Source organism: Phyllobates terribilis, unplaced genomic scaffold, assembly GCF_046119375.1.
Source record: "Phyllobates terribilis strain yellow unplaced genomic scaffold, ASM4611937v1 Scaffold_7__3_contigs__length_470593459, whole genome shotgun sequence".
NCBI classification, from domain to species: domain Eukaryota; kingdom Metazoa; phylum Chordata; class Amphibia; order Anura; family Dendrobatidae; genus Phyllobates; species Phyllobates terribilis.
In genome coordinates, this window is record NW_027362767.1 from 451,823,236 (window position 1) to 451,848,838 (window position 25,603).

A 25,603-nucleotide genomic window follows, 5' to 3' on the forward strand; every position below is an offset into this window, starting at 1 on the left:
AGTGTCAGGCTGGTTGCATTAAGCCTCACTGATATTTTACAATGGTGGTCTGCATCCTATTTCTTGCAGCATGTGCACAGCGCACGGGGATGTATTGTCCGTCCCTAGTCATGGATCATGGATGGTAGATACAGCGTGTGTTTAGGTCCACGGGTTCATATAGGAGCAATAATGATGTTCACAGGTCCAGAAGAAATCCTTGAATGGTTAATAATCTCACATGTCACTGCTGCCCCCTGCTGGCAGACGTGCGCTCTGTCATTGAGCGGTAAAAATATCTGGGTGAAAAGACTATGGATAATTATTAATACTGGGGCCCCATGCGAGCGCTGCGCCAATATCGCTCCACCCTGAACCCGACCTGTCGATGAATCCGCCACAGGCGAAAAACAGCGTTAGGGACATTGGTCAGTAATATAAAATATATAAGGGCCTCGAAAATGCACAAATATCAATGTAATGGCCGAAAAGTGCAAAATTACTGTTAAATACAATGTACCTGAGCCCCAATATCTGCCAGGAAGCAGAGGATCTCGTCTAAGAACTGAAAGCAGCGTCCAGCAGAATTGTGAATGCAGCTCTGGAGGTAACTAGAGTATGAGACAGGCTGGGTGGGATTCATGATGTAGTGACAGTCTAGTATCAGCAGAGCTGAGTTTGTCTGCGGGTCGTCACAAGACCAGAAAGTTCTGGTTTATATCCGGTCTATATCATATCGATTAATAAGACAATAAATCGGCTTATTCCTCGATCGATCAATCACTGATAATTATTTCTTCCTTTCGGTAACCTGAGTCTGCAGATCCCGGCCGGCGGCCATCACCCGGCGACAGCTCCGTATATATATATTTACATCAGAACATGTGGAGATTGTTCAGCGGCTCCGGCGGCTCGAGTGTTTCTCATTTACTGGAGGAATTCTATCCCGTTTGTTACAGTCGTATACAATGTATCCGATTCTGCAGGAAACAATAACATACAGATGTGGCAGAGCTGAGAGTGTTGTAGGGTTATACAATGTGTCACTGACTGTTTCTGCTGGAACCCTGGAAAGGATACAGATGCAGCAGAGCTGAGAGTGTTGTAGGGTTATACAATGTGTCACTGACTGTTTCTGCTGGAAGCCTGGAAAGGATACAGACACAGCAGAGCTGAGAGTGTTGTAGGGTTATACAATGTGTCACTGGCTGTTTCTGCTGGAAGCCTGGAAAGGATACAGATGCAGCAGAGCTGAGAGTGTTGTACGGTTATACAATGTGTCACTGGCTGTTTCTGCTGGAAGCCTGGAAAGGATACAGACACAGCAGAGCTGAGAGTGTTGTAGGGTTATACAATGTGTCACTGGCTGTTTCTGCTGGAAGTCTGGAAAGGATACAGATGCAGCAGAGCTGAGAGTGTTGTAGGGTTATACAATGTGTCACTGGCTGTTTCTGCTGGAAGCCTGGAAAGGATACAGACACAGCAGAGCTGAGAGTGTTGTAGGGTTATACAATGTGTCACTGGCTGTTTCTGCTGGAAGCCTGGAAAGGATACAGATGCAGCAGAGCTGAGAGTGTTGTAGGGTTATACAATGTGTCACTGACTGTTTCTGCTGGAACCCTGGAAAGGATACAGATGCAGCAGAGCTGAGAGTGTTGTAGGGTTATACAATGTGTCACTGACTGTTTCTGCTGGAACCCTGGAAAGGATACAGATGCAGCAGAGCTGAGAGTGTTGTAGGGTTATACAATGTGTCACTGACTGTTTCTGCTGGAAGCCTGGAAAGGATACAGACACAGCAGAGCTGAGAGTGTTGTAGGGTTATACAATGTGTCACTGGCTGTTTCTGCTGGAAGCCTGGAAAGGATACAGATGCAGCAGAGCTGAGAGTGTTGTAGGGTTATACAATGTGTCACTGGCTGTTTCTGCTGGAAGCCTGGAAAGGATACAGACACAGCAGAGCTGAGAGTGTTGTAGGGTTATACAATGTGTCACTGGCTGTTTCTGCTGGAAGCCTGGAAAGGATACAGATGCAGCAGAGCTGAGAGTGTTGTAGGGTTATACAATGTGTCACTGACTGTTTCTGCTGGAACCCTGGAAAGGATACAGATGCAGCAGAGCTGAGAGTGTTGTAGGGTTATACAATGTGTCACTGACTGTTTCTGCTGGAACCCTGGAAAGGATACAGATGCAGCAGAGCTGAGAGTGTTGTAGGGTTATACAATGTGTCACTGACTGTTTCTGCTGGAAGCCTGGAAAGGATACAGACACAGCAGAGCTGAGAGTGTTGTAGGGTTATACAATGTGTCACTGGCTGTTTCTGCTGGAAGCCTGGAAAGGATACAGATGCAGCAGAGCTGAGAGTGTTGTAAGGTTATACAATGTGTAACTGACTGTTTCTGCTGGAAGCCTGGAAAGTATACAGACACAGCAGAGCTGAGAGTGTTGTAGGGTTATACAATGTGTCACTGGCTGTTTCTGCTGGAAGCCTGGAAAGGATACAGATGCAGCAGAGCTGAGAGTGTTGTAGGGTTATACAATGTGTAACTGACTTTCTGCTGGAAGCCTGGAAAGGAAACAGATGCAGCAGAGCTGAGAGTGTTGTAGGGTTATACAATGTGTCACTGACTGTTTCTGCTGGAACCCTGGAAAAGATACAGATGCAGCAGAGCTGAGAGTGTTGTAGGGTTATACAATGTGTCACTGACTGTTTCTGCTGGAACCCTGGAAAGGATACAGATGCAGCAGGGCTGAGTTTGCCAAGCATTTGTTAGTGAGCATAGCTGCTTTTTTCATTTGTCAGGAGTCTCAGTGGTATCTCGATATCTTGCCTATGATTTTACATAGGACTGCTGACCCACAGACCGCAGTCAGGAATAGAGACATTGTGCTCATGCCTATGGCCGGGGAGGGCACCTATAGACTTCCATGGGGCCCTGCTGTTATTCCATATTCCTCTGAATTCATGGAGCTGCACTTAGTTCCAGTTTGCTCCTTCGGTGCCACAATATGGAACAATTCTTCCATGCCAGTTACAGGGTGCCACGTGGCAGAGCGCCAATGATCTGATATACAGAGACGCCACCGTCTGGATGCCACTTATCTATGATCATGGATGTACCACCACCCGGCTATGGCCTCCTGTAGACATATCTTGTGTTTTTGATACATTATATCCATCTAGAATAGATGTAATTGTAACAAAGAAGTTTTCCATCCCTGCAGGATTTCAGCTTGTAAATCTATGTTCCCATTCACTGACTGCAAGCAAAGATCTTGAAAATGGTGAGAAACTGAAACACGAGGCGATGAATCTTTATGGGTCCAGGAAACCCCATCAGACATAATTTGGGCACTTGCCCGCCTGGCATTGCCAAGGTAACTTTTCATCAGAGCGCGGCAGGCGCTGGTCCAGCTGGACAGAGTATGTTGGTTTATAGAGACATAACACGGTACAGAGCGGCGGGGTCTGTGCTGGGGGGGGGACGTTGTGTCCGGGGGTCACAGAAAAGCTGCTATATTTCCCTATTCAGGATGCAGCAGGACAATCTGCGGATCTCCCTGGATTCTGCCATTATTGAGGTAGCGGGGGCGGCAGGTACCACATCATTGAGCGAGGATTGATGGTGGCACCACGGACGTGCACAGATGCTGAATGAATCGCCGCTGTTGTCCTTCGCTGGGCAATGACAATTAAGCAGAACTCTGAATAGACTCCTGAAGAATGGCTGACAGCTCAGGGTGAAACATAAGGCCCAAATCTGGCAGAAGACGCAGATAACAGGGGCCAGAAAGATTTCTCTTAGAGATGAGGACGTTGAGGTGAATTTAATTTTCCTAAAATTTAACCCAAGATTTGCTTTGTGTGAATTTAGCTAAATGTCGTCTTCAGCGGCCGTCTTCACCTTGGGCCGGGGCTTCCAGCGCTGTGTCAGGCTCTGAGGTCACCCATGGTGCTCTCTAGTCTTCGGGTTATGCGTGTCGTGATGTTGTGACTTGTGCCACATTGTTACCGAGTGTCACAGAGTGAATATCTTCAATGTTGGCACCGCCTTCATTGATTGTATATTTTGATATGGCAGATTCATCGATGACTTGCTCATTATATGGGCGACAGATGAATCTGCCAATAATATCTTTAGTTGATTATATAAATCACAATCCATTTAATCTTAAATTCATCCTTAATATCCAAAAGAATAACACTGAGTTTCTGGATTTCCAACTCACAGGGACCCCCAGCCACTCAATCATTATGGCAACACATGGGAAAAACAGCAGGGAATACCGTCCTCCATGCCAGTAGCCATCCTCCATGCCAGTGACCATCCTCCATGCCAGTAACCATCCTCCATGCTAGTAGCCATTCTCCATTCCAGTAGCCATCCTCCATGACAGTAACCATCCTCCATGCCAGTAACCATCCTCCATGCCAGTAGCCATCTTCCATGCTAGTAGCCATCCTCCATGCCAGTAACCATCCTCCATGCCAGTAGCCATCCTCCATGCCAGTAACCATCCTCCATGCCAGTAGCCATCCTCCATGCTAGTAGCCATCCTTCATGCAAGTAACCATCCTCCATGCTAGTAGCCATCCTCCATGCCAGTAGCCATCCTCTATACCAGTAGTCATCCTCCATGCCAGTAGCCATCCTTCATGCCAGTAGCCATCCTCCATGCTAGTAGCCATCCTCCATGCTAGTAGCCATTCTCCATGCCAGTAACCATCCTCCATGCCAGTAACCATCCTCCATGCCAGTAGCCATCCTCAATGCTAGTAGCCATCCTTCATGCCAGTAACCATCCTCCATGCTAGTAGCCATTCTCCATGCCAGTAACCATTCTCCATGTCAGTAACCATTCTCCATGCCAGTAGCCATTCTCCATGCCAGTAGCCATCCTCCAAGCCAGTAACCATCCTCCATGCCAGTAACCATCCTCCATGCCAGTAGCCATTCTCCATTCCAGTAACCATCCTCCATGCCAGTAACCATCCTCCATGCCAGTAGCCATTCTCCATTCCAGTAACCATCCTCCATGCCAGTAACCATCCTCTATACCAGTAACCATCCTCCATGCCAGTAACCATCCTCCATGCTAGTAGCCATTCTCCATTCCAGTAGCCATCCTCCATGCCAGTAACCATCCTCCATGCCAGTAACCATCCTCCATGCCAGTAGCCATCCTCCATGCTAGTAGCCATCCTTCATGCCAGTAGCCATCCTCCATGCCAGTAGCCATCCTCCATGCCAGTAACCATCCTCCATGCCAGTAGCCATCCTCCATGCCAGTAACCATTTTCTATACCAGTAGCCATCCTCCATGCCAGTAGCCATCCTCCATGCCAGTAACCATCCTCCATGCCAGTAGCCATTCTCCATGCCAGTAGCCATCCTCTATACCAGTAGCCATCCTCCATGCCAGTAGCCATCCTTCATGCCAGTAGCCATCCTCCATGCCAGTAGCCATCCTCCATGCCAGTAACCATCCTCCATGCCAGTAGCCATTCTCCATGCCAGTAGCCATCCTCCATGCCAGTAACCATCCTCCATGCCAGTAGCCATCCTCCATGCCAGTAACCATCCTCCATGCCAGTAACCATCCTCCATGCCAGTAACCATCCTCCATGCCAGTAGCCATTATCCAATTATCCAATTGTAAGTCTGCATCAGGAATCACATCTATGATATACACCACCATGAAAACTTGCATAAGAGAACTTCTCAAGCCTCCAGACATTTTATTAATGAAGATCAGAGGAACATCTCAGGAATAAAAATCTACGGCATTTAACAGGTGCAAATAAAGAATAGAGGAGATAATAGAGAATCCACGCTGAAAAGACGAGAGGCGCGGTGGATATTCAGCCTTAACACTAGATCTCCGAAGGGACTTAACTTGAGAAAAGACATCAAGCTCCCTTAGTGACAGCGTAATATTTGAAGTGAAATTAAATTAATATATCACGTATTAGCTATGAGATGCCGTAGGATTACCTGTGCAATCCATTTGCATGAGTGGAGTCTTTAGATAGCATTGCTATTTAGAAATAATGTTAAAATCATGACTAAACAATCGTGTATTTCATTGTTATATCATTTATTTGTCAATCCGGAATTGTACATGTTTGTATCCATTTACTTTGTTTCGCTTTCCATCCTGTGGCCAGAATATGCATTTCATAGTGTATGTGCAGGGTCGACGCTTTGGAATTGGAAGGGGTTAAATCATTAATTGAGAATTAAGCAGCCTGTGTGCAGACCGGATATCCTAGACATATATATAAACCTTAACTCCTTCACAGACATCATCACATCATGGCTAAGGGTTTAACAACCTGAAACGCGTGGATTTTATTCCACATCGGTGTCATGATATTTCACTCACCTGCACTGGATTTGTACAACATTCGCCACATTGAATAAAGACCAGGTTCTGTGAAGTTCTGTAGAGCTGGATCTCCATTCTCTTCTGCAGAGTGAAGATGCCCAAAGAGGAGGCCACGTACCCGAGGAAGGAGGAAAGAAGAGGCCGGAGGAAGGAGGAAAGAAGAGTCCGGAGGAGGATGGACTGCGGCTCTCGTGGGACAAGTAAGTGCCGAGGTGAGTAGTAATTTGTTTTATTCTCAGGTGTCTGGAGAGACTTAATAAGAATATACATTTGAGTCACATCAAAAAACTTCAATGCAAATCAAATTTCCCGTCCAAATTCAAATAACCTGCTGAATTCGCATCTCAGCAGATTTGCTCATCTCCACTTCCTCTGAATGGCAATTATTGGTTTAATATTGGCACCATGAACCCTGACGGTAAAGCAGAGACTCTCCTGTAGAGTTTGTGAGCGCCCTTACCTGCGGATTAGAAATGCCCGCTGCCCCCTGCAGTCTCTGATACAATATGGCGGATACAATGTAGCAACGTGTGGCCGTGACCGTGACTCAGATCTTCTCAAAAAACACCACAAGGGCAATGAGGGAGCCCAGTCGGGTAAGGAGGGACCTGCCTTTGGGGTGCATGGGGAGGTATTAAAGGGCATAGCGCCCATATTGTGGTAGACTCACGCTGGGCTTTCTGTACATACTTTATAACCTACAGAATATTAATAATAGAGATACATAGTCAAAGAGCCTCAAGAAGACACCGATCGCCAGTGATCGAACTCTGGCTCATAGAAAGGCTCTGCAGTATGTACCCCCAATGTGAGGACCACATACCCTCCTAGAATACAATGGCAGGTGAGCGTCCAGATGGGTCTCCAATTTCCTTTTCATGAAATAAGCGGCAAAAAAAAAAATGTTGCAAAAAAATTCTTATTCGGTGGTTTAACTTTAAGTGATGTGTTCCCCTTTAATTGGAACCATTCATAGTGCATGTGTGCAGAAGATAAGACTCAGTTTGTTTTTTTGTGCCATATACCTGGGGCCAGATAGAGATTCTGGATGTCAGAGGAGAGAGTCCAGCACGTTCCAATTATTTACACGGATTTACCTTTTGGGTTTAGGTCTTAACAAGAACAAAAGGAAAAGCTTGAAGGCAACAGAGGAACAACATCCCCAGCATTCTGTATTTATGTGCTTACCTTCGTGTTAATCAGATCATGTTCTCCATCGGCCAATGAGAAGCTTTTCACTTTCTTCATCTGGTTAAAGTTCATCAGAGAGGGTCTGACCTCGCAACTCAAAATAAAATTCAATTAGAGCCCTCCCAGACGTACGGCATTCCTGAGTGTATCCGTGTGTCACAGGAGAACATCGTCCAACCAGCACAAAATAATCACAACCTGCAGCTCCGCGGGGTCACTCTATTAGAAAAAAGAATCAACAAAAACAAAAGTCAAAACATTTCACCAAAATTCAAATGTTACAAATTTCAACAAAAGCAAAATTCTACATTCAACAAATGGACTTTAAAATGTGAAAGAAAACTTCAGCAAAAGCAAAATTAAAAAAAATGTAGAAAGAATTCCGGTCTGTGGATAATGACGCTCGTGGCCATAAAGACACGGTGACCATTTATAATAATGAGCTCGTCTGTAGCTTCCACAACTGCCCCCAAGTCTGATGCTCTTAAAAGGTCCCGTGTCTATAAATTCCACTCCGCGTTATCCATGAACCAATATCTTTTTCGGACATTGAATTTGTCGTTTCAAAGTTTATTCCATCTGGAAACTCTCCTTTTGATTTCTGATTCTGATGTCGAGGTCCGGTGGCCACCATGGACTTCATATTTCTTGCAGGGAAATCATTTGGATATATGATTGCTTTGAGTCCTCTGGTGTGAAGGCCACTTTTGTATCCAATTTCAGTTCCGGTTTATCGGGGCAAATTGATAGAGGACCGCCAAACTAGGAAGTCGTAACAAATAAGTCCTATCCCTGCTCGACATATCACACGCTCAAAATAGTTGGTTCTTCTAAACCAGTGTTTCACAAACCCCGTCCTCGCGGCTAGTGTTGCACAGGTGAGAGAATCGGGAGCAATTTCTGATGCTGTAATAATAATTCCATCACCTGTACAATACTAAGAAAATCCTGAAAACATAACGTGTTGGGGGCCGGGAGGACGGGGTTTGGGAAACACTGGTCTAAAGGTTTCCAAAAATATTCAGTCTTTGGTGGAACCCAATGCGAGCTGCTGTTAATCTTATGTATATGGGGAGGTCCTGATCCTGGTCCCCAATTTTTTCCCCGTAACAGTCTCCAATTCTATTTTAGCATGGCTGATCCTCTTTCTCCCCCAGAGATAAGCAGCTCCTCATCTGTTTGGTGGTTGGGTATTGTGAAGATCTGAAGTTGCTGGTTGTAATAATCATCTAGGCAGGTTAACGAGGCAACAATATTTTATTCCTTACATCCATGATTTTACAACAATTCCAGGTGAAATGGCAAAAATACAATCAGTCCACAAGTTCCCAACCTGGGATCAGTAGTTCCAATGTCCCCATACCAGGCGATACTCACTGTCTCCCACCTTTTGCTTGGCCCACAGATTTTGTATCTCATGCCAGTATAGTCTGTAGCCACAGTCCACGCTCCTCCAGACAATAGATAACACGACCGAAGCCCATGTATCGAGCAGAAAGCTAATCAAATCCAGACTACAGATCCCACAATTGAAGCACGTGTGTCCAGCCCAGCCAGCAACCGATCTCCAAATTCCATGGGCCATCCATCCATGGCTCCAGGACCTCAGCCTAGATCCTCTACCTTTGACGTCAATCTTCCAACACTCTGACTAAAACATGTGGCTACTTCCTCTCTCCCTGGGATGAGCCCCCTGAATAGTCAGTGTTAACACCCTCCTCCTTAAACATTTGCTTTTAGCATTGCTTTTAGGAACTGGAATAACATAGATGAGTTGAACAGGAGGTTTAAAGTGCTTATCTGGACTAATTTATTTTTTTACTATTGCGCTAAGAATTAACAGGCAGGTAATTGCTAACTACTTCACCGTTCTGCCCGCCGATCCCTGATGGCTCAGAGCATTCACTGATTGCTCCTGTTGGCAATTCTGCAGCTTCTAGTGATGTCACATGGACAGAGGACCTGCTTCTCTTCCACTTTGCTCTGTTGATGGGGCGTCTCTGCCGATATGATGCTGATTGACAGCCAGCTCCCTGCTGCAAAACTGCAGGGAGCCAACTGTAAATCTGCATGATGCTGGCTGTCACACCCATCAACAGAGCAGAGCGGAAGAAGAAGAGCTGCTTGGTTGATGTGAAGCAGCATAATCCCTGGCAGGAGAGGTCCCTGAATGGGTAGATCAGGCAGGTTGTTAGCAACTACTGTACCTGCCCATTAGTTCATGGGCCCATAGTTAAAAAAAAATAGTCCCAGAGAACCCCTTTAAAAACAAAGCTGATTCAGATATGTAGCAGAATTCAATCAGGCAATGCGGAACGAGTGTAGAAGAGCTGGGTTTGCAATAAAAACAAATAGCCGAGCTGACATAGCAATGTAGCAGAGCTAGGTTATTAATGAAATCCAATATTAGGGCTACAAATGCAGTCCAGAATTCCTCAGCAACGTCATGGATGCCAGTTCCCTGAATACTCAAGTGGAGTCCTGCCACCTGAGCTGGGCTATATGGCCCAATATAGTGATGTCACAAAAGTGCATCAGGTGGCTGTGGCAACCTGATGGGCAGTAGAGCAGTGGTAGCTGTCAGCAGCAGCAGGAGGAGGAAGCAGCGCTTGGTGCTAGATCAGTGAGAAATACCAGCCTGTTAGATAAAGTGAAGGGGCTCCTCTCCAATCATGTGGTGGGACTCTGTGGGCTATTAATTGCAGTCGGTGGCTAAGCAATAACCCCGAGACCTAACATGGCTGTATGTCGGCCAATAATGCTTTGGTATACCGAGGACACCAAACCATAAATCAGTGATCCGGAGATGACATTCTGAAGTCTTATAGTGGAGCTATAAAATAATTGTAGTTTTAAAAAGTTCTTTAAAAAAACTGTTGACACTAAAACTCTAAACAGAACAGTGAACAATGTAAAAACACTAAAACACCTGATTACTCCCTCCTAAAAAAATAATAATATAATATAATAATATATATAATAGCCCCACAAAGTGTTTATGAAACAATCTTACGCGTCCCAAAAAAGAAAGCTGGAATAATATAAATGTTCCAGCGCTCTGGATGTCGTGACCTGACCCAGACACAAAAATGTCCTGCGTTCCTCAATGCCAAAATAGGCTGAGCCTTAAAGGGTTAATCTGATGCTAATGAATGGGAATTCCTAACGATATCATGCAGTCTGGCAGGACCCCAGAGGTCGTCACCGCGGAGAAGAGACGGGGGGGCACAAATCCATCAGGAATCTGGGTCATCAGTGGGGTCCAGCAGATCGAGAAACACCGGGATACACGGAAAAACTTCACACCGACCCGCTGGGATCCAGACCCCTTATTATAGGCACCAGACATAATAATGACGAGATTATAATACGTTTGGTCTCAGATATTTTCCCAAAACCTTGGTCTAGCTCTACAGCCCTCCACTGAACTGTTTCCTCCTGTAGTTTTGTTTCTGGATAGATTCTGTGGTTTTAATTCATTGCACAAGAATATTGGAAAAAAAGATTGATCCAAATGTGCAGGATATGATCAGTGCTACAAGTTCATTCCATTACCGATGGGTGAGGACTGAGGAGCACATGTGGCACCCTGCTGTACACAGGTACCACAGGACCCAGGGTGCATGGACGGACTTCTCCACAAGAGGCCCTCACTACATACAAACACCTCCACCCTTCCACCTCATACCACCAGAGGGAGCCCATTAGGGATATATATGGAGGGTGGAGCTAGGCAGTCAGTCAGTTGGAGAGAGTCAGACAGAGTCAGAGAGTCTGAGAGCGTGCTGATGCTGAGAGTAGCGAAGACGCAGCACGTCTGCTGCTGAGTTCTGAGGGCCCCGAGTGTGGCTGACGGCAAAGAGGAGAGGAGAGAGGAGATGAAAGGGGCAGAGGAGCATCATAGGCTCACCCAGAAGATACAAACCGGTCACCGGGTCCGCGCCTACAGGGTCCTTTATACCCAATAAGGACCACCGGCATTCCAGGAGCACTACAAGTCCCTGGCATACCTGAAGCTAGACCCATTACAGGACCAGGAACCACGAAGGCCCCAGCGTTATGAGGGATAGTGGTTGCCAGCAGAAGGTCCTACTACCAAGCGAAAGGTGAAGGAACAGCACGACACATAAGCTAGGCCCAGTTGCAGGCTGGCCAGGAGCATACAGAGAGGCAGATACGGACCAGAAGGCCTTATACCCGCTCACTGGGGAGAAGTCCTGAAGTGCACCCATCCTACTGAGTACCTTGGACCATACCTGACATCCGCACCAGTAAAGGTATTGAAGCGAATCCCCAGTCTCTGTCATTTACTCCTGCTGCGCCATCCCGCCTGCACTACAAGTCCCAGCATCACCACCATCAAACTCCACACTGCCCCGGGGGCCCCCTCCACCTGTGGGAGCAGAAACACCTCAGCTGCCATCCCATCACCCCCCGGAGGTCTGCAGCAGCGCTGGTAAACCTTACCAGGTACCACAGGTGGCGTCACAAACTATTTACTTTATTTTTATCTCTATCCAAGTTACAATCCCCTTTTTGGTTGACCGCCCTGGGCCACGGACTGGGCCAGCCACTGTGACATATCCCCCCCAGCATCCATAGGCCCAGCTGCCGAGTACCCCATTGCCCCGGGGGCGAGTCAACTTCTGGCGTCACGAACAGGATTGCGTGCTCGTTGCCACCAGGTACTGTGCGCCTTAAAGAACTTTGTCGCATACCGTGGTGAAGTTTTCCCGCCAATTGCCGCTGTTTCCCGCCATTGTCCGCCATTTTCGAGTCACCACGCGGGAAGAAGAGGGGCGTAACCGCGGGAATCGGAGAGGCGGTGCTGCTGGAAGCGCGCGAAGCTCAAGCCCCGCCTCACGCTTTGACGCAGCACCAGGAAGCGTCAGGTCCTGGAAGGAGACCGTCGTCGGCGGAGCTACGGCCTACCCGATTAAAGAAACAGGAGGTTGGCTACGGTTCACTAGGGGGGCGCAACCATGGCCGATGACCAGCACGCCGCCAGAGCACCGGTTAATGCTCCTGATGCTCAACTTGCGCCCGGCGCTGCTCAGGCCGGAGCGGCCGCTCCACCAGCAGGGGTCGTGACTCCTTTGAAACCCATGGCCCTGCCTTATATCCCTGGAGCGAAATGGCTTCCCTAGTATGATGGCAAACCAGACACCCTGTCTGGATTCAAAAGGAAAATATGCGGTGTACTGGATATGTACTCAATGACTGGTAAACAGAGAGCCGCTGTTGTGCTGGGATAATTGACTGGTGCCGCAGAGCGGTAAATTGAAACCTGGCCAGCCGCAGACCAGGAATCAGTATGCATTATATTTAAGAGACTGCAAACTGTCTTTGAAAACCGCACTGAGACAGATCTCCGGATGAGGTTCTACCACTGTACCCAGAAACCTGAGGACAGTATCCGGGACTATGCCTGGTGCTTACAGGAAGCCCTGCGGGCCCTGAAACAGGTTAGTCCAGCCAGCATACAAGATGAGAATAAAATGCTGACAGAACAATTCATCCGGGGGTTGAGGTCCCAGGAGGAGAGCAGAACCGTACGGTGGTGGGCCTTAGATCATCCAGATGCCACCTTTGACACCCTGAAGGACATGGCTATAAAGGGTCTGCAGCCCCTGGAAACATCAGGGACTGCTATCCAGCGTTACCAGGGTGGGGCCACCCCAGTGCCCGCAGCACCCACTGCTCCTTCATTAACGGCTGAAGCAAAGATGCAAACAGTGCCCCCTAGTGAGCTGGACAACCTGCGCTCTGAAGTGCGTCAGCTGAGTAAAACCCTGGCCACTGTCCTGAGCACCCTGCAGCTACAGGCGGAGTCCGAGCCGGATGGAAGGATCCTACTCGCCGACAGCCCTAAGGATGTCCGCTGGATGAGGAGAAGAGGGAAGACAACGCCACCCCGTAGGAGGACAACGCCACCCCGGAGGAGGACAACGCCACCCCGTGGGAGGACCAACGACCAAGGTCGCCCTCCAGGAGACTTCATCTGCTACCGCTGCCACAAGGCTGGCCACACCGCACGGAACTGTCCTTTAAACGGGCAAACCCTGGGGCCGAGGGCCGACACCCAGGAGTAAATCAACCAGGCCCATCAAGCTGGTACCACCGGTTCGTAGGAGGAAGGCCTTTCCTTCCATCGTGCTGGACGGCATAGCAACACCTGCATTACTGGACACCGGCTCACAGGTAACCATCATACCTGATGTCCTCTACAAAAGGTACTGGTCCATAGATGAACTCCACCCGCCAGCCCCGAACCTCTCTGTGTATGCCTCTAACAGCCTTCCTCTTAACCTAGTAGGGGTTAAGGACGTGACGGTGAAGGTGGGGAGAGTGGAACTAAAGGACCAAGGACTGATTGTAGTGGAATCTAACCCTGGTGATACAGACTTGTATATGATACTTGGTACAAATATTGTTGGTAACTGTTTGGGAGAAGTGTTGTTTTTGCTCCAACAGATTGCTGACACCGCCAGACCACGGCAGAGAAGGGCGCTCCAGAAAGAGATCCAAGCCCTTATGTACCAGCAACAGGTAAAGCTAACAGATGGTGAAATTGGTAATGTACGGGTGACAGACCCGGTACCCATTGTGATTCCCCCGATGAGTGAGATGCTGATTTGGTGTAGAGCAGAAATAGGTCTCAAAGGACGGAGCTACCAGGCGGTAGTGGAGCCCATTAGCTCGAAGCACAGACTTACACTCTTAACTGCTAGAGGGGTAGTTGATGTACGCAATGGAAGGGTACCTGTACGACTCCTAAATTGTGGGGAGGAGGAAGTCAAATTGCCAAGATATTCCACTGTTGCCAGATTGTATACTGTGAATGATGATGCCATACACACAGTGGAATCCTTGACCCCACTGGATATAGTGGAGGACAATGACTCCAAGCTCACCTGGAGGATTGGTGTCAACAGCTCCATGTTGGGACTGACGCCACTCCTGTCCATCAGAAACACGGTGTCTACAGAGTGGTTCAGGAATGTGAACAAGTGTTTAGTAAACACCCACTTGACTTTTGAAGGGTTAAAGGGGTACAACACCACATACCCACCGGTAACCATCCACCCATTAACCCTCCGTCACATACAATATCGGTTCTAACGAGTTCACATACAATGTGACTGTCATGCGCAGGCTAGAAAAATACCTATAATATCTAATTTTTGCAATTTCAGTGCTCTAAAAGTGATCAGTGACCTTCATAGGGATGTAATAAAAGAGACTACACATAATCAGGTGCAAAAAAAACCCATTTACTTAACATAAAACTAAATACAAACATTTCAAAACTCCCGCCAAATAGTCCCCAGTTCGACTCTGTCAAAAAACTCTACAAAGAAAATTTATGGAAACAAACTTAATTTTAAGGTACCTTAAGTACTATTAAACACATATTCAATCAGAATTAGATCCTGAAGTTTCCCCAGAAAAATTACACTTGCAGAGCAAAGAGCAAGAATTACACATCATTTTTGCATGTGTCAGGCAGATTGCATTATGACATTTGTGACATTCATAATTAGAAAGCCTTCTGATTCCGCTTTCCGTGGTGCAGGTGGTGCATCTCCTTCTTTTGGGAGGTGGTGCAGGTGATGAATTTTCACTATTATCTTCTGGGCGGAATCTTTTGAGCTGAACTTGAAGGCGAGAGGGGATACCGATTGTTTTCATACTTCTCCTGCGTAACTCTCCAAGCACTAGTTCATGGGCCAATTTTTTCAGATAGAATCGTCTACGGAGTGGTTCAAGCTTGTTTTCAAGGTAAATGACTTGTGAATTTATACCACCCAAATTCAACATAGCAAAAAATATGACCATTGGCCAGCGTTTGGTGTTTCTGCTGACGTTGAAAGTTGTTTTTTTTTATCTTTTCCCATATAATAAGATTCTACATCTTCATCCTCATCACTGTCACCATCTTGCTCTGTTTCAGAATCCACTTCACATACTTCCACCTCATCATGAGAATCAATCTCACTTTCCTCTCCTAAATCCTCATTCAGTGTGGGGTCTGCATCATCTAACAGCATGTTTGTTACTTCCTCAATATCAAGGTTTTTTGATAAATTGTACATTTTCCTCTCCATTTCAGCAGATAATCTGAAGCAAGAGAAGGAATATGTGTTAGGGAACTACTGTATATGCCTGAGCAGCACACTTTCTTTTTTAATCTGCCTTATTTCTATGAAATATCCTCACACTTTGTGCTATACATTCATAAAACAAGCTAAACAAACAATTGTGATGAATAAAAACATAAAATACCAACCTTATTGAGTGTGACGTGTTCACATACAATGAGCCTGAGAGATTAGCGCAGTTATATCTGTCCTCCTGAAGCTCTGCAATCCAACTGTGGTATGAGGTTTCACAGAGCTGCTAGAGACAGGAGACTACCTGGAGGGAGGGGATTTCCTCACAATCTGGTGAGGAAGGAGAAATGAAAGTAAAAGAGATGTGCCTGTCAGGCCTATTGTATGTGACGGAGGGTTAAGGAGCGTTACAGGCCCATACCACCAGCACATTATCAGAACGCCAAGGAAATGTTGCATGACATGAAAAAGGCAGGGGTAGTAAGGGATAGCTGTAGCCCCTGGGCAGCTCCCCTGGTCCTGGTCAGGAAAAAGGACGGTAGCATGAGGATGTGTGCAGATTATAGACAGATTAATTGCATAACACATAAGGATGCATACCCTTTGCCCCGTATAGAGGAATCCCTGGCTGCACTAAAATCTGCCAATTACTTCTCTACACTGGATCTCACTAGCGGGTACTGGCAAGTCTCTGTTGCTGAAGAAGACCGGGAGAAGACGGCCTTCACCACCCAGATGGGACTGTGCGAGTTCAACAGTATGCCGTTTGGACTCTGCATTGCACCCGGAACGTTCCAGAGGCTGATGGAGTTTTGCTTGGGACATCGGAACTTCGAGACACTGCTGCTGTACCTGGATGACGTGGTTCAGTACCTGGGGCACGTAGTCAGCTCGGAGGGAGTAGCACCAGACCAGGAGAAGGTCACTGCCATCCATAAGTGGCCTGAGCCGAGAAGCATCAAAGAAGTACGGCAATTCCTGTGACTGGTCGGGTACTACAGGAGGTTCATAAAGGACTATACCAAAAAGGTAGCACCTCTACAAGACCTCCTGGTAGGACAATCCAAAAGAGGAAAGAGTCCCCCATTCCAGTGGGGTAAGGAACAGGCTGAATCCTTTGCAGTAATGAAGAAAATCCTGACTGGTGAAGAAATCCTGGCTTACCCTGACTACAGTCAGCCTTTCCTGCTGTACACTGACGCCAGCAACGAGGGACTGGGAGCTGTGTTGTCCCAGAAACAAAATGGAAGAGAGAAGGTAATTGCGTATGCCTGCAGGAAGCTTCGCCCTACCGAGAGGAACCCCGAGAATTACAGTTCCTTCAAGCTGGAGTTCCTAGCCTTGGTCTGGGCTATCACTGAAAGGTTCAAGCATTACCTAGCCTCAACTAAGTTTACAGCTTTTACTGACAACAGTCCCTTGACACACCTGGAGACAGCCAGGTTGGGAGCCATGGAACAGCATTGGGTGGCCAGACTGTCAAATTATCAGTTCACCATCAAGTACCGGGCAGGTCACAAGAACACCAATGCTGATGCCTTGTCGAGAATGCCCCACCAGTCAGACACCGAGGATGAAGTGGATGATTTAGAGGAAGTTGAATTACCTGCTTTCCACCGAAGCGGAGAGGTCCATGAGCAACATGTTACCAGAAGACGTCAGAGAAGGACGCTGAATCCTCTACCCCACCACAGTTGGAAGGAGACCCAGGACAGTGACCCGGTTGTCAGCCTTATCAAAGCACTGATAACCCATGAAGGTTCTCACCTGGAGAAGGGTGCTCCTCCACAAGCCAAGTAACTGTGGAATGAAAGAAGCCGGCTGTTCATCTACAGAGAGAAGCTGTGCAGAAGATATGTCAACCCCAAGACCCATGAAATGGTGTGGCAGATTGTTGTACCCAGGACGGATATCCAGATGGTGTTGGCGGCCTACCACGATCAAGCAGGTCACTTTGGCTGGAAGAAGCTGGAAACCCTGCTGAAGGACCGATCCTATTGGGTTGGAATGCGGAGCTCCATAGAGAGGTGGTGCCGGAATTGTGGGCCCTGTAGCCTCAGAAGGAAAGACTACGGCAGCCAGAAAGCACCTTTGCAGTCCATCAAGACAACCCAACCCCTGGAGATTGTTGCTCTGGATCACGTCAAGATGTCACACAGCAGATCAGGCTACTCCTATGCCCTGACCATGGTGGATCATTATTCCCGGTTCCTGGTGGTAGCCCCTGTCAAGGATCTGACAGCAGAAACTGCAGCAAGAACATTCCAAGCATACTTCTGCAGGCCCCATGGATACCTGGACAAAGTGCTGACAGATCAAGGCCCTGCCTTTGAAGCCGAGCTGTTTAAAGAATTCTGCCACCTGTATGGGTGCAAGAAGATCCGGACTACGCCGTATCACCCTCAGACCAATGGTTTGTGTGAGAAAATTAACAACATCATCATAGACCTGCTGAAAACCTTACCCTTGGAAGAAAGGAACCAGTGGCCAGACAAACTACCTGACCTGGCAGATCTGTACAATCACATACCTGTGAGTTCTACAAATTGTACTCCAGCGTACCTCATCACAGCAAGACCCGGAAAGTTGCCCATGGACCTGGAACTCGGAGTGGTAGAACCTGCAGCAGATATGTCCACTGAAGACTGGGATACAAATTGGCAAGAGCAGTACAGGAGAGTACAGGCCTGTGTCGAAGACAGTCTGAACAGAGTAAGGGAAAAACAAGAAGAGCAGTATAACAAACATGCACCAGCAGAACCCTTGGCACCTGGAGAGATAGTGCTGAAGCGGAAAAGGAGAGGTCACAAGCTCGATGACCAGTGGGAAAGAGAGCCCTACACGGTGTTGAACTCCAAGTTTGATAACAGTAAAACCTGCCTGATTAGCAAAGATGGAGGTAAAACAACTGCAACAGTCTCAAGAGACCACTTGAAAGTGTGCCCAGGTCCACTGAAGACAACGGAGGAAGAAGTACCTCCTATAGCACCGGAAGAACCCAAGGAAGAAGTGCTTCACACAGTTCTAGGAGATTTCCCTGCGGACTGGCCTCAACTTGATGGAGCAGTGATTATACCCGTAATACACTTCTATCAGCCACAAGAAGAACCTGTGAGCGCTCTGGAAGAACCTGCTCAAGAACAGGAAGAGTCCCCAGTAAGAAGAGGATCACCCGTTGAAACAGAGCCTGAAGGCCCAGTTGACAGTGCACTTGCCAGTCCCATAGAGAGATTAAGGCAGTTCTATAATCTACCAGCACGTACACCTGCTAGATTAACAGAAAGGGTACGCACAGACACTAGTAACACCCCAGTGCTACGAAGGTCCACACGCAGCACACAAGGACAAATCCCTGCCAGGTTTAGGGAATAAACATGCATTGTCTACCATGTAAATAGTTACCCAGTTGGGTATTGCCTATTATTTATTGTATAAACTGTCAATAATATGTGTGCATTTAGTTACCCGCCAGGGTATAGAGACTTGTAGGCTGAGGACTGTGAGCAGCCAAAAACTGTTCTTGTACATAGTTGCACTCATCAAAAGTGCCCCTTAAATGACCACAGAACAAAAACCCGCTTGGCGTGGCCAAATACGTGGTTCAGCACCTAGATCACTTATACCCTGTAGCCACGCCCAGGGCCTACGTTGAGGGTTTTCAGGCGGGTCCCTCATGTTACTCTGTTACATTTTCATCGGTGAAATGGACACCTGGTTACGGGACATACTGTAACTTAATTGTTGCTATAATTATTATTGTTGTTATTGTTGTTAACCTGTTTTGCAAAATGCTTCGGTCCAGGAGTACTGAATTGTACTAGGGGGGAATGTGGCACCCTGCTGTGCACAGGTACCACAGGACCCAGGGTGCATGGACGGACTTCTCCACAAGAGGCCCTCACTACATACAAACACCTCCACCCTTCCACTTCATACCACCAGAGGGAGCCCGTTAGGGATATACATATGGAGGGAGGAGCTAGGCAGTCAGTCAGTTGGAGAGAGTCAGAGTCAGAGAGTCTGAGAGCGTGCTGACGCTGAGAGCAGCGAAGACGCAGCACGTCTGCTGCTGAGTTCTGAGGGTCCCGAGTGTGGCTGACGGCAAAGAGGAGAGGAGAGAGGAGTTGAAAGGGGCAGAGGAGCATCATAGGCTCACCCCAAAGATACAAACCGGACACGGGGTCTGCACCTACAGGGTCCTTTATACCCAGCAGGGACCAACGGAATTCCAGCAGGACTACAAGTCCCTGGCAGACCTGAAGCTAGACCCATTACAGGACCAGGAACCATGAAGGCCCCAGCGTTACCAGGGAAAGTGGTTGCCAGCAGAAGGTTCTACTACCAAGCAACAGGTGAAGGAACAGCACGACACATAAGCTAGGCCCAGTTGCAGGCTGGCCAGGAGCATACAGAGAGGCAGACACAGACCAGGAGGCCTTATACCCGCTCACTGGGGAGAAGTCCTGAAGTGCACCCATCCTACCGAGTACCCTGGACCGTACCTGACATCCGCATCAGTAAAGGTATTGAATCGAATCCCCTGTCTCTGTCAATTACTCCTGCTGCGCCATCTCTCCTGCACTACAAGCCCCAGCATCACCACCATCAAACTCCACACTGCCCCGGGGGCCAACTCCACCTGTGGGGAGCAGAAACACCTCAGCTGCCATCCCATCACCCCCCGGAGGTCTGCAGCAGCGCTGGTAAACCTTACTAGGTACCACAGGTGGCGTCACAAACTATTTACTTTATTTTTATCTCTATCCAAGTTAAATTCCCCTTTTTGGTTGACCGCCCTGGGCCACGGACCGGGCCAGCCACTGTGACATATCCCCCCCAGCATCCATAGGCCCGGCTGCCGAGTACCCCATTGCCCCAGGGGCGCGTCACACATGCGTGAACCGGCCATGGTCCAAGAAGAAAAGCCGTGTGTACAGGCGTAAAATGATTAGAAACTTTGCCACGCTTTTACGGAACGGGGAGTTACGCTAAAAATGCGCCACTTTTTGCCGACTCTTCATGCAAGTTTCAGTCAGCTCCGCCAACATGAGAGAAGTGGAGGTGGGACAGGGGGTGGTGACGTCCGCTTCATGATGAGCCGTAGTGGTGTACCTTCCACCACACATCCTCCTCTCTGAGTCTCTCTGGAGTAAGATTAGTGGTCAGGGGCACAGAGCCGCACAACTCATTTAAGACGCACCTGATTCATTAAGAGGCATCTACCTGCTAATAGATCAGGTGCCTGTGACTCCACCACGGCCCGTCATCAAGATCAGCATGAACATTGCCGGACCTGATGAATCATGGCCGGGGGTTTCTAATATACTGCACCTGTGCATGCCACATGGACAGTATCTGTTACACGCACACCGCTAGGTTCAGATAGGGGCGAGACAGGTTACATGAATTCTTTGGAATCCTGGGGGAACCGTTACTCAGGGCGACCATAGACCATGTGCTGCAGCTTCTCTCAGGCGCACAGGGGTAATGACCCTCAGGCACAGACACGGAGGTTGTTTCAGTTGCTGACCAAAAACACTTGACAAGAGTCCTCATAAACGGTAGAACAGTAGCATTTAATAAGAAGCTGCACGGCCAGTGCAAGTTAAGTCTTATTAGCAACAGGCTCCAGTGACAAACAGTACAGCTTCCTTAGCAGCACAGCAGTTCACAGTCTTCCCAGTAGTACAGGACAGCACAGTTCTAATGCAAACGCACATTAATGAACACAGCATTCTTTACAGCACAGTGAGATGGAGGAGGGGGGGAGGGTTCGCTGAGGGAGATGATCCCTGTGACACCATTTCTTCCAGTCCTTATCTTTCTGCCTGACAATACTCTGCACTACTAGTTCAGGAACTCTACCTGACCTGTGCTTAGCTTCACCCCTGACTTGAATCCTTTTCACTTGCAGGGGCGCTTCTGTGAGATACAGAACACACACACCACCTTTCTCTTTGGCTCCAGCCAGACAGTAAACAACTTCCCCACAATCCCCCTGGGACTCTGCTAAAACACTCCCCTTCTCCTGTGACTGTGTTAACCCCTTTAGTTGCTGGATGCTTCTGGAGCACTACACTTCTTGTCTCCTGTGCTTGTGTTACTTCTAATAGTTGCTGAATGCTTTTGAAGCAACAGCACTACTTCTGCATGTCACACTCTGCAACAGCACTACTTCTGCATGTCACACTCTGCAACAGCACTACTTCTGTATGTCACACTCTGCAACAGCACTACTTCTGCATGTCACACTCTGCAACAGCACTACTTCTGCATGTCACACTCTGCAACAGCACTACTTCTGTATGTCACACTCTGCAACAGCACTACTTCTGCATGTCACACTTTGCAACAGCACTACTTCTGTATGTCACACTCTGCACAGCACTACTTCTGCATGTCACACTCTGCACAGCACTACTTCTGCATGTCACACTCTGCAACAGCACTACTTCTGCATGTCACACTCTGCAACAGCACTACTTCTGCATGTCACACTCTGCAACAGCACTACTTCTGCATGTCACACTCTGCAACAGCACTACTTCTGTATGTCACACTCTGCACAGCACTACTTCTGCATGTCACACTCTGCACAGCACTACTTCTGTATGTCACACTCTGCACAGCACTACTTCTGCATGTCACACTCTGCACAGCACTACTTCTGTATGTCACACTCTGCACAGCACTACTTCTGTATGTCACACTCTGCACAGCACTACTTCTGCATGTCACACTCTGCACAGCACTACTTCTGCATGTCACACTCTGCAACAGCACTACTTCCGCATGTCACACTCTGCAACAGCACTACTTCAACATGTCACAAATCTGCACCACTAAACCGCAGCTACTTGCAGTAGAAGTGCCGAGTATTGGCTGCTGGATTCTTGGCTGCATGAAAAAAACCCAAAATTACTGAAGTGATAAAAAAAATCTTTAGCTCCCTAAGATAGTCATAATTCGGAGGCTGGGATTTGGTCTTTGCACCAATATTGCTGAATGCAGATGGTTGTTTTAATTTACGATGGGAAGTTACATGTTCTATCATTTTCATCCTCTGGTAATGAAAGAGAAATTTCTGAATAACATTTTGGATTCTTTGCTGCAGTCTCCTGGAGTACAGAAGATTCCCTACAATCAGTATGTGTGTTCCCGAATCCAGGGCTCCTCATCATCTACGCCGGTCACGTCTCTCCCCGTCGAAGCATAGTGAATTGATTTCACAGAGCTCTGCTGCTGCCGCTGTATAAAGTTAATATTGGCCGAGGTTCTGGAAAATTGCAGACAATTTTTTTAAAAATTAATTGTCCAAAAAATACATTAAAGTGTTTATTTTACAAGATTGATACAAATAAAGGTTAATTATTGAAAAATGAAAAGTTCCGCACCTCTGAAATATAATTTGTGATCTACTTACCATTTTTAATTACAGAATGATATAGTTTATCGTAGCTGATACATTGTAGCAAACATTCTGGATATCAGTCATTTGTTCTGTGTTTAGCTCATGGAGGATGGACTTGTAGGAAAACCGCAACTAGGAGAAGTATTAGGTCTGTCCAGGTTTTTATTTTGGAAATAAAAAAAACAACAGCAGCGCTGACAATGAAGGATAAAGCACAAAGTAAACTGGAAAGTTGTAGAAAGTTTCATTGATAAACTCCAAATCCATTAAGAGCAAAGCTTGTTTATCAGCTGATCTCGGGGAGGGGAGGGCAGCACAACGTCCCCTTTCACAATATTTTCTATGTATAATTCCTAGTTAATAAAAAAACTTTTCCCTACAGCTTTGTACAACTCCGAGCTCACCGGGGATTGAAGGGGTTTTCTCATACATGCTTCTCAGGAGTGGACGATCCTCAGGCTTCCTGTTTGCCCGGGTGCGGCGCACTACTCCTTGATTGACAGTCTGGACCTGTGTCATGGCTGCACCACTGCCTGGACTACACTCTCCTGTGCGGAAGCAGAGACAGCTTTACCTCTGCAGCATTAGAGGAGCTCAGGGGCACTGACACTGGTGGGATCCATCCATCTGCCCAGCTTCAGTGCAGCACTTACAAGCCCTGTAACAAAGAGCTTGCAAGCGCTGCGCTTCTTGCCTAACAGATCAGACACCACTGAAAGACTGCAGAGGTGGCCGGTAACCTAGGCAACAGGCGTAAAGTATAGAATTAAAAATCCCTTTGCTCTTGAGAACAGAGTGGATTAAAAACTAAATTGCAAAGTTGCTTGTGTTATCAGCACTTTGCCATTTATGATAGAGAGAAAAACATTTGAATGATAAAGGTTTTGCACTTTAAGGGCAGGTGCAGACGATGGTAGTTTTAGTCCGAGTGTGATCCGTCAAAATATCAGATGGCACTCGGACCAATGTTATTCAATGAGGCAGTGCATCAGTCTGATTATTTCCTCGGACTGAATGATCCGAGGAAAAGCATGGCAGCATGCAGGATTTGCCTCCGATAATAGCACTCGACCATTCAAGTCCATGGGTCCGTGAAAAAAATCGGATCGCACCCACAATGACATCCAAGTGTAGTCCGATTTTTACGGACTGACAGAATGGAGAAGATGGAGATTTTTTTTTTTTTTCCCACATCCAAGAATCATAGAATCATAGAATGGTAGAGTTGGAAGGGACCTCCTGGGTCATCTGGTCCAACCCCCTGCTCAAAGCAGGATTCACTAGATCATCTCAGACAGATGTCTGTCCAGCCTCTGTTTGAAGACGTCCATTGAAGGGGAACTCACCACCTCTCGTGGCCGCCTGTTCCACTCATTAATCACCCTAACTGTCAAAAAGTTTTTTCTAATATCTAATCTGTGTCTCCTCCCATTTAGTTTCATCCCATTGCTTCTAGTCTTTCCTTGTGCAAATGAGAATAAAGATGATCCTTCTACAATGTGACAGCCCTTGACATATTTGTAGACAGCTATTAAGTCTCCTCTCAGTCTTCTTTTTTGCAAGCTAAACATTCCCAAATCCTGCAACCGTTCCTCATAGGACATGGTTTGCAGACCAGTCACCATTCTGGTCGCTCTTCTCTGAACTTGCTCCAGTTTGTCTATGAAGAAAAACTGATCAAACTCTGATCTGAGCCTGATTAGCATAATCAGAGCGTATTTCTCAGATGAAGAACGTACGGTCATGTGACCCTCGCCTTAGGTTATTGTGACATGCAGAAGTAGTGTTGTTGCAGAGTGTGACATGCAGAAGTAGTGCTGTCGTAGAGTGTGACATGCAGAAGTAGTGCTGTTGCAGAGTGTGACATGCAGAAGTAGTGCTGTTGCAGAGTGTGACATGCAGAAGTAGTGCTGTCGCAGAGTGTGACATGCAGAAGTAGTGCTGTTGCTTCAAAAGCATTCAGCAACTATTAGAAGTAATACAAGCACAGGAGACAGGAAGTGTTGTGCGCCAGAAGCATCCAGCAACTAGAGGAGTTAACACAGTCACAGGAGACAGGGAGTGTTTTAGCAGAGCCCCAGGGGGATTGTGGGGAAGTTGTTTACTGTCTGGCTGGAGCCAAAGAGAAAGGTGGCTTATGATCTATATCTCACAGAAGGCAAGGGAACAGAATTCAGGTCAGGAGGGAAGCTAAACACAGGTCAGATAGACTCCCTGAGCTAACAGTGTGGAGTATTGTCGGCCAGGAAGATAAGGCCTGGAAGGAATCCTGTCATAGGGATCATATCCCTCATCAAACCCTCCCCCTCCTCCATCTCCATGCAGAATAAAGACTGCTGTGTACTATTGAGTCCTTTTGAAGGAAAAGCCTGTGGTTGTATATGCATCAAAACTGTGCTGTACTGTGCTTCAAGATAACAGACTGTGTACTGCTGTGCTGCAAAGGAGACTGTACTGTTATTACTGGAGCTTGTTGCTCAAAGAGACATGTGCATTGCACTGGCCGTGCCTCATTAAA

General features: G+C 47.3%; 1 long non-coding RNA gene across 5 annotated transcripts; it reads left to right on the plus strand.

Moving 5' to 3' along the window:
- Positions 1 to 274: 274 nt before the first annotated feature.
- On the plus strand, positions 275 to 23,059 carry LOC141155322 (uncharacterized). 5 transcript variants are annotated; one of them, XR_012247535.1, is made up of 4 exons: positions 275 to 586; positions 3,205 to 3,357; positions 6,457 to 6,569; positions 22,789 to 23,059. It is a non-coding gene; the product is annotated as an uncharacterized lncRNA (long non-coding RNA). The 5 variants fall into 5 exon arrangements; XR_012247536.1 differs by lacking the exon at positions 22,789 to 23,059 and adding an exon at positions 7,480 to 11,859; XR_012247533.1 differs by having other exon boundaries at positions 276 to 586; positions 6,457 to 6,581.
- Positions 23,060 to 25,603: the final 2,544 nt, after the last annotated feature.